The sequence below is a fragment of the Falco rusticolus genome, chromosome 4 (assembly GCF_015220075.1).
Source record: "Falco rusticolus isolate bFalRus1 chromosome 4, bFalRus1.pri, whole genome shotgun sequence".
NCBI lineage: Eukaryota > Metazoa > Chordata > Aves > Falconiformes > Falconidae > Falco > Falco rusticolus.
The window spans coordinates 53,517,697-53,531,325 of NC_051190.1; the positions used below are offsets into that span (position 1 = coordinate 53,517,697).

General features: G+C 51.3%; 1 protein-coding gene across 3 annotated transcripts in view; it reads left to right on the forward strand.

The window, feature by feature from the left end:
* Nucleotides 1-13,629, forward strand: part of GJC2 (gap junction protein gamma 2) — a 38,396-nt gene that overhangs the window by 18,240 nt on the left and 6,527 nt on the right. The window contains exon 1 of one of the 3 annotated variants that reach the window (XM_037385826.1): nt 9,732-9,836. The exons of the other annotated variants lie outside the window; for them this stretch is intronic. The gene's annotated coding sequence lies outside the window, so the exon portion shown is untranslated. Of the gene's footprint in view, nt 1-9,731; nt 9,837-13,629 lie in introns of those variants that run through there. 3 annotated transcript variants of the gene reach the window in all.

Consider the following 13,629-nt stretch of genomic DNA (forward strand, 5'->3'; position numbering starts at 1 on the left):
TAGCGGTCGGGGCTGTGGCTCATGGTTTGCAGGACTCTTACTGCTTGAGAGAAGGCAAAACTGTATCTCCCTTGTGCTGTTGCCTTTGGGAGAGGTGGAAATAAGGGTGCCTTCATCAGTTCTGCCTGGAGCCACCCTAGAGACAGCAGAGAGCTGGACGAGCAGCGCTGACATGGGCTCCAGTGGGTTGAGATGCAGGCTCCCAGGCTTTGAGGCCAGTAGCGACTCAAAATGCAGTTAGAGGAAAAAGATGACGATGGATGAAGATCTGTTTTCAGATGGTGCAAGTAAGCTCCCAGGCCCTGTATTCATCATGGGGCAGTGAGCTGGGTACCACCAGTGGGACTCTGCTCCTCTGGCTCCAGCTCCTCGTGGCTGCACACATGGCCCACAGGGCTCTGCCCTGTCCATCTGTGTGCAGGCTGACCCGTCCTAGTAGCAATAAGCCAGGGGTTTGGTTCATGTCCTTTCAGTTGTTGCTTCTTAGTCTTTCTCAGAAACACAGATGTTGTTGTGGTTTCTCATTTATTTCTGTCTGGAGGCTAAAGGGAGGATGATTTGGAGAGGAAGGGAGGGAAAGAACCAGAGATGGAAAGAGTGACTTTTCAAGAAGAGCCTCCTACAACTTCTTCTTTCCTCAGCTTCTGGTAATGGTCAGGTCACTGACTGCAGCTATTCAGTCCAGAAAACTTCCAGGGGGTTTCCTGGAATACCAAATTGTGGTGGGCTGGGTGCCCAGCCCATGATCCACAGCGAAGAGGATGGACCTCAGCTGGCCAGCAGCAAACCTAGATGTGTCCCAGCCGCTGCCTGTAGGTCAGAGGCCTTGAGTTGGCATTTCTAAGGGCTACTTCTTGCAAAGTGGAGGAGGGTCAGGGTATTTTCCTTTTGCACCCTCTTTTCATAGTTTTCCATGCTGTTTACCCCTCTAAACTTAGCAATGGTCAAATGAGCAGAGGAGGCTGAACCTGCTCTGGGCTGGCAGAGGGCATGGAAGAAAAGAATTGTGAGCACGAGACTGGGAGACTAGGAAGGGTCTTGCTGCGTGTCTGGGAGGGGTTTAGTATTATTGCGGGCTGAACTGTGACAGTAGCATCCTCTATGTCCCATCCCCAGCCTCACAGTGGAGCTTCACACATCCCTGCTTGGGCACCAGCCAAGAACCTGTTATGGAGGTGTTTGACCCCTGTGCAAGCCCTGGTGATGCCAGGGGTATCTGCTCTGGCAGCAGGAGCCTACCGCATCCCAGTGGGTGGTGGAGGGTTTGCTGCGAGCAGGGTAGCGTGCACCTGAGCTGCTCACTTCTCTAGCAAAACCTGCCCCCATGCCCCCATGTGCCTGGTGCTGTCTTGGGAAGATCTCTACCTTCACGACCAGCCTGTTGTGTAAGCAAAAGGAGAAAATCCTCAGCGCGCTGCCCACCTGGCTCAGGATGTGGATCAGCCCCAAGCACTGGAGCATCGTTGGCTCAGACCCACGGCCCTGCCTGTCCATGAACTGCAGAGGTTCCCCTGTGTAAAAGGCGTGGAAGGGCTGTCCACCTCCTCCTCCTCCTGCATCTCCCTTCCTTCCCCTTCTGCTTCAACATGCTCATTCATGAAAAAATATCTGTTGGATGGACATGGGGAAAGGAATTAATGTTGGCGCATTGCTTCCCGCACGTTGGCCAAGGGATGCTGTAGGCTCAGAGGGTTTTAATCTTTGTTTTCACAGCTGGATTTGACCTTATCCTTTATTCTCTCTAGCCTTTTGTTGGTGCTCGCTCCCTGGAGCAACCTATTGCAAAGCAGTGTGCGCACTCACGTTGGAGCACAACCTGCTGCTGGCTTCCTGAGGGGCAGCGAGCGTGGCTGTTCACCTCGGGACTGACAACCTGCACAGCCCTGTGTGTTCATTAAAGGCTGAGAGACCGTAAGAGATTATGCTGTCCTACAGCAGGGGCCATGCAGCATGTCCTGGAGGGCAATGCCACAGGGAGAAAGGTGCCATCCCATGGTGGTCCTCTGAGAACACTTGGCTGCAGCCCAGATCTGCTGGCTCCTTCCACCCTGACACTGCATGGGGTGAAGGCAGCTGGGTAGCAGGGACCAGTTTGGTCCATCCTTTGCTAGGAGGGGCAGGCAGCAAGGGTGCGGGGTGTCTGCCTTAGCCCTGTGCATGAAGCGTGATGGGACCATGGCAAACCCTCAGGCTCATGGTCCCAACCTAAGGACACCATGAGTTGCAGGGGTGGTGGTGTAGGGTTTGTTGGAGGTGGTGCACAGACTGGTAGTGGTGGTGTAGGGTTTGGTGGAGGTTGTGTATGTTTTGATGGAGGTGGTGTATGGTGTAGTGGTGGTGTAAGGCTAGGTGGTGCTGGTGTAGGGTTTGGTGGGGCTGGTGTAGGCTTTGGTGGGGCTGGTCTAGGTTTTGTGGTGCTTGTGTAGGATTTTGTGGTGCTCGTGTAGGGTTTTGTGGGGCTGGTGTAGGGTTTTGTGGGGCTGGTGTAGGGTTTGGTGGGGCTGGTGTAGGTTTTGTGGGGCTGATGTAGGGTTTTGTGGTGCTGGTGTAGGCTTTGGTGGGGCTGGTCTAGGTTTTGTGGGGCTGGTGTAGGATTTTGTGGTGCTGGTGTAGGGTTTTGTGGGGCTGGTGTAGGGTTTGGTGGGGCTGGTGTAGGGATTGGTGGGGCTGGTGTAGGTTTTGGATAGCTGGATGCCCAGCACGGCAGATAGGCAGGAGTGTGCTCACGCCTGGTGTGGTGAAGATGCTACCACCACCCCATTGGATGCCCAAGGGCTTAGACTTCTTGTGCTGCAGATCTCCAAGTCAACCTTTGCTTTGAGCATCAGCACAGCCCAGTGCCAGAGGGGCCTGGCTCCATTCCCACCTGGATGCCCGCTTGAGGGCACCTTCTCCACCCCACTGTCTACTTTTGGAGAGGAAGGAGGGACACTGATTCAACACCCCTCCAGTCCTGCCAGCTTTGGGGATGAAGAGACATGTGGTCTCCTTTCTTGGCACGGGGGACCCAGTGGCGTCCAGATGTGAGGCATGAGCTGCTGACATTGGCGTCAGCGGGTGGGGACCCACCTATGTAAACACGTCCAGGAAGGCTCCCGTCCCTTTCCCACCCCGCGCTCACCTTCGGATCAGACCGGCCAGCCTTCGCCGATGCTCCGTCCCCAGGGCTCCCGGGGAAGGTACCGTACCGCTTGGCCAGTGCCGGGCACTCCTCTGGGCATTTCTCTCTCATTCTCCTCTTTTCTGCATGTAAACATGACTGTATAATTATCTCTGTGTAGAATTACCTAAGTAGTTATTTAAATATTTACTGATGTAATGATAGATCTCGGTGAGCAGAATGAAACCTGTCCCGGTCATGCTGGGAACCCAGCCAGAAGGATAGGAAAGCACTTGCAGTAATAACGCTTCCTTTTTTTCTTTATTTTCTGTTTTGTCTGTTATCTAAGAACAGTTGGCAAGAACGTGTCCAACCCGTTTGTTTCCTTATTTATCATGTTCGACTCTCTCTTCCCTTTTAACTATGTTTAGATCTTATTAGTAATAGAAAAACGGGCCATAAAGTCACATCCAAGCGTGGTATTTTTGCTTTGCAATTTGCTTTCTTGTCTTTGATATCCTTGTTTAGTTGATGTTGAGGTTGTTTTACCCTGGGGAGGGGTCTGGTGTCCAGGCAGCCAGGGCTGAGCTCAGCAGGACGCTTTAGTGATTTGGGGTGGCAGGTCTGCAGCACCGAGTTTATCTGGGCGGGGAGCCGGGATGGGTTTACACGGCGGAGGGAAGGGTTTGGCAGCAGTCCGTGGCCCTTCTCCCCGTTTGCACAACACTTGGGTCATGAAGTGGCCTCACTGTTATGGCTTTATCTGACCTGGCAAGTCAGAGGATCATCCAAAGCCAGGAGATTAGGAAATAGATGTGCCAGAGATGAGGGCTGGGATCTTCAGAGAGGTTTGGTGTCTTAGATGTCCTGGTTCAGATAAAGCGTCTTGTAAAGTCCTCGCTGAGCTTCACCCCAGCTCCTGCAAGCTAACCACTTGTCGAGATGCTGGATGGTGGGTTTAGGAGACTAGCGTTGCGTCCCTGGTAGAGCAGAGTGCAGAGTGGGAATCAGCACCCTGAGCAGATGCCACACCAAAGCTAAAGGTCCTTAGATCTGCTCACAAACATAGCAGCTCTTCCAGATCACCCACACATGGAATTAGCCACATGGTGGTTTAACGCAGTAAGGCATGACTTCTGCCCCAAGGCCAGTGTAGGACAGGGCAGTCTCTCCATGGTCACAGTGTATGGCCAAGGCTGTATGATGGAGCATCTTGAGAACCAGATAGAGTGTGGACCTGATTCAGGTACTTGGGCTGGATCCTGTGGGTCTCATTCCTGCAGCAATTTGTGGGGCATTTGCTCACTGCAAGCTCCTCATTAGGGTTGAGACATGGCTCCTCTAACCTGCACTTTGGCGGGCATATTACAGATATTTTTGGGGCGGTAAAGAAATGAAGATAACTTTGGACCCAGTTCTCGTGCTGGGCTTCTCCTGCACCCTTCAGCCAGAGCCAAGGGCAGTGGCAGAGCCTCCCTGGATTGCTCCAACCCACGTAAAGCTCATTTAAATCCTGGTGGGAGACTCCATCCTGGGGCTTGCTATGTGTAATGGAGCTGGCTGAACATCACCCTCCTGGCCAGGTATGCGCAGGTTGTCCCACCTATTGCGGTGGCTGTCCCTGTGTCTGACAGACGAGGTGTGTGGTGACAGAGATGAAACCGTCATTTTTCTTATTGCAATTGCTGCAAGAACAGTAAGAGTCAAACTCTGAGTCAGCAGCCTGTCTGTGCAGTTGCAAGGCATTTTCCACAAGAAAACCAAAAAACTATGTGCATTTGCAGGTATTTGCAAGAGGGGTTCGGTGGGGAAAGCTGGAAGAGGAGCTGAGCATGTCCTGCTTTGCTTGGGTGGAGCCACAGAGGACACAACTGCTCCACCTTTGCTTTGGGGGGCTGCTGTCTTTAACCTCAAGCTGTGTCTAAGATGTTCGTCCCTGTGCAGAGTTGCTGGCTGCTCCCACCCCCTTCCGTCTCCCCCCACTGACACTGTGAATAGGGTTTTCATGCAGCTGAAGAGTAGGGGAAAACGTTCCTCTCTGCTGCTCACTGCAAGCCAGGGACCTCACCCAGCAGCTCCCGAATGGAGCCCAGAAGCCGTGGCTGAGCTTCCAACCTCTGTTCCCGCTCCCCTCACTCCTGCCTCCTTTTCTTGGGGCTCTTTCCAGGCTCCCTCCTAATACACCATCTCTGGCCATCCACGGGTGTTAGGGAAAAAGAGGGGAAAAAACAACCAACCAACCAACCCACACCTGGAGCAGCCAAAAACGTGGCCACTTGACTTTTTTTCCAGCATTCCCCAAACTTTCCCATGCACCCCGACCTTTTTCCTCCACCTCTGCCTGCATTAACGTGCCGCTGCTCGGTGAACTGCAGATGGAGGAGCAGCCGCAGGGGCAACAGCGGGAGGAGGTTATGTGCCGTGAACTTTTGCATAGCCATTTTTGCCAGGGGACGGATTTCCTTTGATTTTTATTGGATTTTTTTTTTTTTTTCATTCTTTTGTACAAGTACAGGAAGGTCTATGGCAAGTCAAGCCTGGCGTGGCTTCACAGGGTTGTGCTGCAGGCCAGCCGGGGCTGGCAACGCCAGCTGGAAAGTTTATTGCTTCCTGTTATGAGAGCTCCGGGAGCCGCGGTGGCTTCGCAGGAGAGACGTGGGTAGCACCACCGCCAGGTACAGCCCCAACGGGTGATGGAGATGGCCTTTTATTCCCATTGCTTCTCCGGCCACTTCAGGAAAGGGAAGCAAATAGAGAAGGGAATAATTGCTCAATCTGACCTCTGACTATGGAGGCAGATGCTTTCTTTGGAGGAGGAACAGACGCAGGGGGAAAATGCTATAAAGGGCTTTGCTGAGCCGTGTCCCCAGGGCTCTCCGTGAGCCCCTGCTTGCCACCTTTTGGTATGTCAGCCTGTGTTATCTCACCAGCCTTGAAAACTTGGGCAGAAAGGTTCCTATCAGAAAAAATAGGTGGTTTTGCAAATACTGACATTTATCTTGAGAATGTGTCCCTCACAGTGAAATTTTCAGCTGGGAAGGGCTGGAATAAATCGCTTCTGCTCTCCAGCCTGGGTTTAAACACTTCCTCTGGGCTTTCGTACTTGGGTATTTAAATCTTTTTGTTATTTAACCATATTAGATTTTTTTTCTTTTTTATCATTTTCAAAGTGAAGTGCTTTTACCTTTCCGTGGTCATCACTCAGTGATATCCAAAGGAAACATTTCAGTGTTTTTCAGCAGAAATATTATTCATCCTGCTAACAGCACTGGCTTTTTGCTCTGCGAACCAATGCAAACTTAAGAGAAATTCTGTTTTCTGACTTATCTTCTAGGCTAACTGAGCTACAAGCGTCGTCCAAATTTCATGGCAATTCAGAGCCAGAGTTTATATTTTCAGAGTGCATGAAAGAAAGCAGCCTTTACCTTGTTTTCAAACATCCTTACATTATGCAGCCAAAATCCCCACGGGCTTTGGAAAAATGTGTGAGACCAGATTTTCTCCATTTGCTCCTTGCAAGAGCCAGAGACCAACCACAATGTCCTGATCCAGATCAAAAACCTTCTTGGGTTCACCCAACAAGCAGAGCTGGATGCAGAAAAAACCCCAACCCGCTGCCTAATAGTTACGAGACCTTGTCTCTGTCATTCAAATGACATGTTTGCGCTGGGGTTGTCATCACCACTGTCCTGAAAAGTCCATGCAGAGGTTTGTGATGAAGCAGATTTTGGCAACAGACACTGACACAGCTTTTTCTGCTGCCTGTAATGTTTTTTTTTAAAGAGAGTTAAGGTTTTGGCTGAGTTCTTATGATGCGAGCCCTGATTAGTCACAAGCCTTGGAAAACGCCTAAAGCTCTGGGTGACAGAGGGAAGAGGCGTCGAGAGGTGACCTGAAGAGGTGACTCCCAGCAGCAACCAGAATCATACAAGGTTTCACCACATCCATTCCCCCTCTGTCACCACCCTCTTTTTTTATTCCCTTTTCTCAATGCAAGTGTTAAATCCAGGACATGGGACGGTGCAGGGGTGGGGAGTGAAAAGGTGCCTATTACTGGTTTAGCCTGTACATTCATTTATGGCTAGAAAAGCTCTGTTTGCTCTCCAGTGTCTTCCCTGGGAGGAAGAAAACACAAACTGTTCATAACCGTGTGCATCCTCCTGCCATCCTCCATTATTTCCCACACAGCAGTGGATTTAGCATTCACACAAGCTGTTTGGACAGTGAAACCCCCCCGCCCCTAAAGCATGCAGGAGAAAATGTACGTTTCTGGCTCTGCCTCCAGTCTTCTGCCTCCTTCCCTGGGTGATGGTTTGATGATGGGAACCACTCGATCCCTGCCCGTGTGATGGCCAGACCTGCTGGGCAGGAGGCTGGAGCAGGAGCAGACGTTGCTTGCCTCGCCTGGAGCACGGATGCCCCAAAAAAACTTCTACCAGACGAGATTGCGTGTGTATAAATAACCTGCACAGTTAGAAAGCGAAGGGCCTGGAAGGGCTGCATGACCTGTGGGACAGGGACCGTGCTGAGCTGCCTTTTATCTTCAAGTTGCTGCCCGCAGTCCTGCAGAGCCTGGAAGTTGTTCTCAGCTAGTTATTTTTAAATAACTAATAATACTTCTCTGCAGCTCCATCCTGCACCCGCTGGAGTGGGTGGAAGTCTCACCACAGTTCTTTGATGGGAATGAGATCTTGGTGGCCATCCCTCAGGTCTGATGGATCTCACAGGGCTTTTCTTTTACAAATAGGTGGTGTGACGTGCTAGAAGCTGTGGGGTCCCCGCTTGAGGGGGGGATGCACCCAAGGACCATGCAGTGGCCCCTGCAGAGGTGTCCACAAGGTGACCCACTGCAGTGTCTCCAGGCTTGAAGGACCATGTGGGCAAGGAGGTCACTGCCCTGGCGTGCTGGAGGCCAAACCCAGCCCCGGGAACACACAGGGGTAACATGGCCTCAGCTTGCTGCACGTGTTCTCCCCCTCAGAGAGGTCCCAATGGGAGATCTCCAGGGAGGGTGGGCTGTTGCTGAAGGAGATCTCCAGCCATGGTGGTCTCCTTCAAAATGAGCTCCCTATTTCCCTGTGTCCTTTGAGAGTCTTGTCAATGTGGTATGTGCTTGAGTTGAAGCATGCAGCCAGGGTTGTGATAATCTAACTTCTTTAGAGGCTTATTCCCCAAAAATGCCTCCCAAAGCCTGGTTTCCCCAGTGTGGCATTTTCCCCTAAGGGTGTGTACATCCCTACGCCAGACTTAGCTGATAGGGCTTTTCCACTTCCTATCATAGCTGGCTACTTCTGAACAGTGAATTAACTTATCACCGTGTATGAGTAGTTTACAACTTAAAACCTTGAGGAAAGTTACTGCAATAGATCCAGAAATGCTACGGCAGCCGGAGACCCCATTAGATGTAATGAGGCTGTGTCACACAGCCGAGCTGTGGGCTCAGCAGAGGCCCATGTGCTCCTTGGCTCTCGCAGAGCAACTTTCAGCAGTACGGCTGAAGTGTTAGCCAGTGTGGAGTAGGGCAGTAGATGCTGCTGCTTGCAAAAGCGTTGGCGTGAGATGCTCCAGTGAGCCAGAATGGTCCCTCTACATGCCTTCAGCCACTTGGGGAAACCAGAGGTCTGACAGCAGGGTGAATATCCTGCTTTGTCAGGACCAGGGATGAAATTTCCTGATAAACCATACAGTTTCAAGCTTCCCCCTCTTGATCAAAATGTACATATTCCTGTGCCTTCTCCCCTCAGAGGCTGCATCTGGTTATTTTTGTGACTTCTTGGCTGCTGCTGTTGCTTCCTTCTCCTCCTTGCTGGCCCTTGGGGAGACTTTTGGCCTTGGCTGTCTATTTCCATCTCAGCAGATATCTGGAGCCCTGATCCCGCTGGGACGGCAATGCCAAAAGCTCCCCACAGATGGAGCAGGGATGAGAGGCAACCCTTGGACCATCAGGGTGGAGGTTTCCTTCTCCACTTGCCTTAGGCTTCGTGTACACTCCCATACTACTTCTTATTTCTTCTTGCTTCTGCAAAGGAGCCAAAAAGTCCCCGTGTGTGCTCAAAACCCTTCCCCATCCTTCATCCGCTCTCTGCTCCCATCCAGCAGCTTGGAGAGAGGCATCACCTCTTCAGAGAAAGCCTTGCCTGGGAGCGCAGCAAAGCAGGAGCTCCAGAGCGGGTTTTCTTGCTCGTGAGCCTTGCCTCTTTTTTTTTATTATTTTTCTTTTTCCCCAAGCAACCAAGGCACTTTTGACAAAATGTGTTTTCCACATGTTCCCTATTAGTCATGCTCTCTGTCTGACAAATCTGTTACCACTGCCACTAGCTGATGCTATTAATTTACTTCCAACCAGCTCAAGAGCTCAGCAGCTAAATTCCAGGCAGCGTTCCTCAAACCAGACCCGGCGTCTTGTTTGGATTTAAAACCAATGCCTCTTTCTTCCCCGGTAGATATACATAGCACCGTCCCTCCTTCTCCCAAGGTTGGGGAGGGAAAGAGGGGCCGGGAGCGGTGGTGGGATGGTGGCAGGGGTGCTGGCAGCTCGGGGGGGACCTCCCAGCGGTGGGTGCCGCAGAGGCGGGGTTTGACAGCACGTTAAATACTTCCCTTGAGCCCTGCTCTCTAACCGCTGGGGCATGGCTGGGCCGAGGCAGCAGGAGTTTATCTAGGGCAAGGCAGAGGGCTGGTGGCACAGGAATGTCGCCGGAGGAGGGAAAGCCTCTGCGAGAAGCACCATGTCTCTGTAAGTAGATTTTTTTCCATTGTTTTCCCTGCAGCTTAAGCAACGGTGCGGGAACCGTGCAGAAAGGACATCCAGCTAGCACAGACAGGTTTATTTATTTGTTCATTTCCTTTTGCTTATTTTAGACTCAGGTTTTAAAGTTTCCTCCGTTCCAACAGTTGTGCCTGCGATTGCACAGAGGGGCCAGCGGGTTTCGGGAAGTAACCGTGATGAGAACGTGGAGCCAACAGCTCATTCCTGTGCCTGGCTCCGCACAATTTTCATCACTCTAAGTGCTGCTGGTGGGTTGAGTGCTCCAACTCCTCCTTTGTAGCTGTTTCAAAGTGAAACTTGTACCCCACGTGCGTTTCATACGCTGCATGTCAGCTAGTCTGGAGGTGACGTGTGAAGCTAGATGAATGAATGAATGGATTTCAAAGCCAGAGGGATGGTGGGTCCTCTCATGCAACCTCTCCGGCAGGCAATTTAGCTACGTGAACTACCTAATCTACTCCGCCTACCTGCTGCAGATCCACACAGGCTGTTTTCCCCAGGGAGCTGGACTGTGTCACTTTCCCACTGCACAGAGGAATTAAGTCAGAAGCACACAGAAGATGTAAAAATCCCTTTTCTGTGCTTTGGCAGTTGGTGTGGTGAGGAGATGAGACAGTCTTTTCCCAGTACCATCTTATTCATGAACAAAAGCGATGTGAACAGATCCCTCCTTGGAAGCTTGTTTGCCTTATAATTGATTCCAAAATAGAACGATGTACTACACCCCCCACGCCGCACCCCACCCCCCCAAGCAATTAGAGGCATTGACATCTCATAGCATAATCTTTCTAGCCAGTGAGTCACAAAAAAGCACTGGAAGTTACCAAACTGATTGTGGGAAGGTTTTTAAACTCATTTTCTTCAGCTCCTGCTTTCAGATACAGTGCCAGGAGAGTGGGTGGACACACAGGAGTGTAATGTCAAGGTGTGATCATACACAGAGGCAACAGCGGGGTCCCAGGGATGCAGAAACAGGTTGAGGCTGTTTCCGGCAGATGTTCTGGCAGATCCAGATGTGCATGGGGGGCTGAGCCGCAGTGTTAATGGCAGGACTGACAGCTCAGGCTAGTGGCTGGTAACCAGATATCGTCTTCTCAAAGGAATAACCCGCCACTTCTGTTGTTATGCATTTTCTTTCCATTTCCTTGACTCAGGAGGTTTGTGAGTCTTTTGAACCAGTGCTGCCAGGTGCTCCTTTCAAAAATGTATCTCCCAGAGGAGACAGTGGGTGCTTTGTTAACAGCCCTGACTAATAGCAGATCAAAACTTGAATATTTACTCAAAAAGCCATCATTACCTTGGTCACACCTTCCCTGCTGCAGCAAACAGCTGTTGGGAGGTGAGTCTGAGCTTTGGGAATTGTGTCCTTGAGTTACAATTGCAAAATGGAAAATTATCCTCAGTATAGAGCTCATAAACCCTTTGGGTGAGCCCTGAAGTTATAGATGAACTGCTCTACAGGGCACTTGAAGCCCCTGTTTCAGAACAATTTGGGGCTTGTGTCTAATTGGGAATGCTCACGGGAGGTGGTAGGCAGCTGAACACCCGCATGGGACCAGCCAGGCTGGGGCTGATGTGTGCTTGGCCCAAGCCCCAGCCCTGCCTTGGCTGGACCCGGATGCTCCACAGACAGATGCACCGTGTCCCACAGTGGGCCATCGCTGCGCACAGCGGGGTCTTCCCTTCCCAGCCCCCTGTCAGCTGGAGCTTGGCTGAGTGCCCAGATGAATCCTGCAAATCATTTAACGCCCCATTTTGCCCATATCAGAATGGGGACACAAAGCAGAAGAAGGGTTAAAGACACTTTAGAGTGTATCCACTTTAAAGAAGCAAAAAAGCCGCTCAAAGGGGATGCTTTCCCATCTCACCCCTGAATAAACCCGATTTCCTTAATAAATAAAGGTCTATGGGGACCGCTTTCCACGTTCTGCAGTGGCTGAATTGTCCTATCTGCAGCAGCATTTCTGTACTGACCATAGGGTCCGAGGCACTGCTTTTGCGGCAGGAGATGGGGGTTCTGGTCCCAGCAGCTTTGAGGGCTGTTGTTTTTCGCCAGGTGAGTTAAGGGCAGAGAGGAGAAGTTCCACGCCTCTTCTTCTGGCTCATTACCCAGCCTGGAGTAAGCTGTTTCTTTGCTCTCTGCCTCAGTTTCTCCAGCTACAGGACAAGAATAACACCATCTGCAGAGTGCTCCCACAGTCTGTCTGGCGTGTGAAGACTTGGGGGTTTGGGTTCGCAGAGGATTTGTTTGATCTGGAAATAGCAGGGTTAGAAAATTCCATCTGCCTGCTCTTGAGAGCCCTCAACAGCGGAAGAATTTCGCTGTATCTTGAGCCTTGGACCATGCTGCTACCTCCTGGGTCAGTGTGAAGGCAAGCACGGAGCAAACCAGCATTGTTTGGCTCCTGTCCTAAGAAGCAGTGTGAGCAAAATCACATTCCAGAAAGGCTTGATACGGAGAACAGAGCAAGGCACACTTCCTTGCTTGCTCCCATGTGGGGCTGTGCCCATGGCTGGTGCTGGTGGCTGCTCCCACCCTGCACCTGGCACAGGTGACAGGCTCAAAGCCCAGCTTGTGCCATAGAAACCCTAGGGCATAATTTTGTGTCTCCATATAAAAGCGGTGCAAAGCCAGGTTAGGACCAGGCTCGTGTCTCATGGCATCATTTTCCCTCCTGGATATCTACCTCCACACAGCCATGCTCACCTGAGCATCATGGAGGGGTAGCTTTGATGTCCATACTCTTTCAACATATGGAAAACAGCTCCTTTCTTTTCCTCTGCGTGATCATGGAGGATCGTGGAGGACCACAGGGGAGTAGCCTGTGCTGGGCCAGCTCCTGCTGAGCCATGACACCCCATTGCCATGTGCTACCCCACACTAACTCGCTCCTGTCCATGCTCATGTGCTTGGCTCCTGCGTCTGCCACCAACACCTCCACTCTTTGCTTCTGGGTGCAGTGGTTGGCATCAGTTCATGGGTGAGATTTAGGCTCGCAGATGCCTAATTTACTGCCTGCCATCAGGTGTCTGCGGGGAAACAAGATGGGTAAACTCCACAATGAGATGGAGGCTGATTCAGAGGAGGGATGCAGGGCAGCAGAAAGGATGAGCCCGTTCTCTGCTGCCCTGGGGTGAGACCCCCACTGTTCTCCACCGCAGTGCTCTGTGGGTCTGGGTTCTTTCCCTGTTCCTCTCATCTCCAGGTATCTGTCAGGGCTGCTGCCAGTCAAGAGTGAAATTGGCTCCTGCCTTTAACGATGCATGGGGTCACCCAGGGAGCTCGGGATGAGGCCCCGTTGCCAGTTAAGCTAAACACCAAATGGTTATTACAAGCTCTTCCTCCCCAGCTGTCCAGGTCTTCTAATAAATGCATGGTTCTCTCTGAAAGCTTTTCAAGGTTTATTTTTAAAGCAGTCTGCATTTGATTAAACATTTGTTTTGTTTTGTTTTTTTCAAAAGGAACTTAAAAGGGCCATCGGCCTGTAAACATAAATATTCCCATTCTTTTGCTGATTCTTTGCATTTTTCTGGGTTTGCTAATGAAAGATATTTCAGCAGTGCAAGTCTCTGCGATGGGGGCAGCATCCTTTACTCCCGCTTGCAGCTCAGGCACTGAAGCCCATGGCGTGCAAGCAAGTTAAGCACCTTTTTGTGCTCAGGTGGCTTTCATGGTGCCTTGCATTCACTTATACAGTCACCCAAACCCTTCTTGCAGCTGAGCAATGTCTTGAAACAGGCAACAAAGTGGGTAACAGCG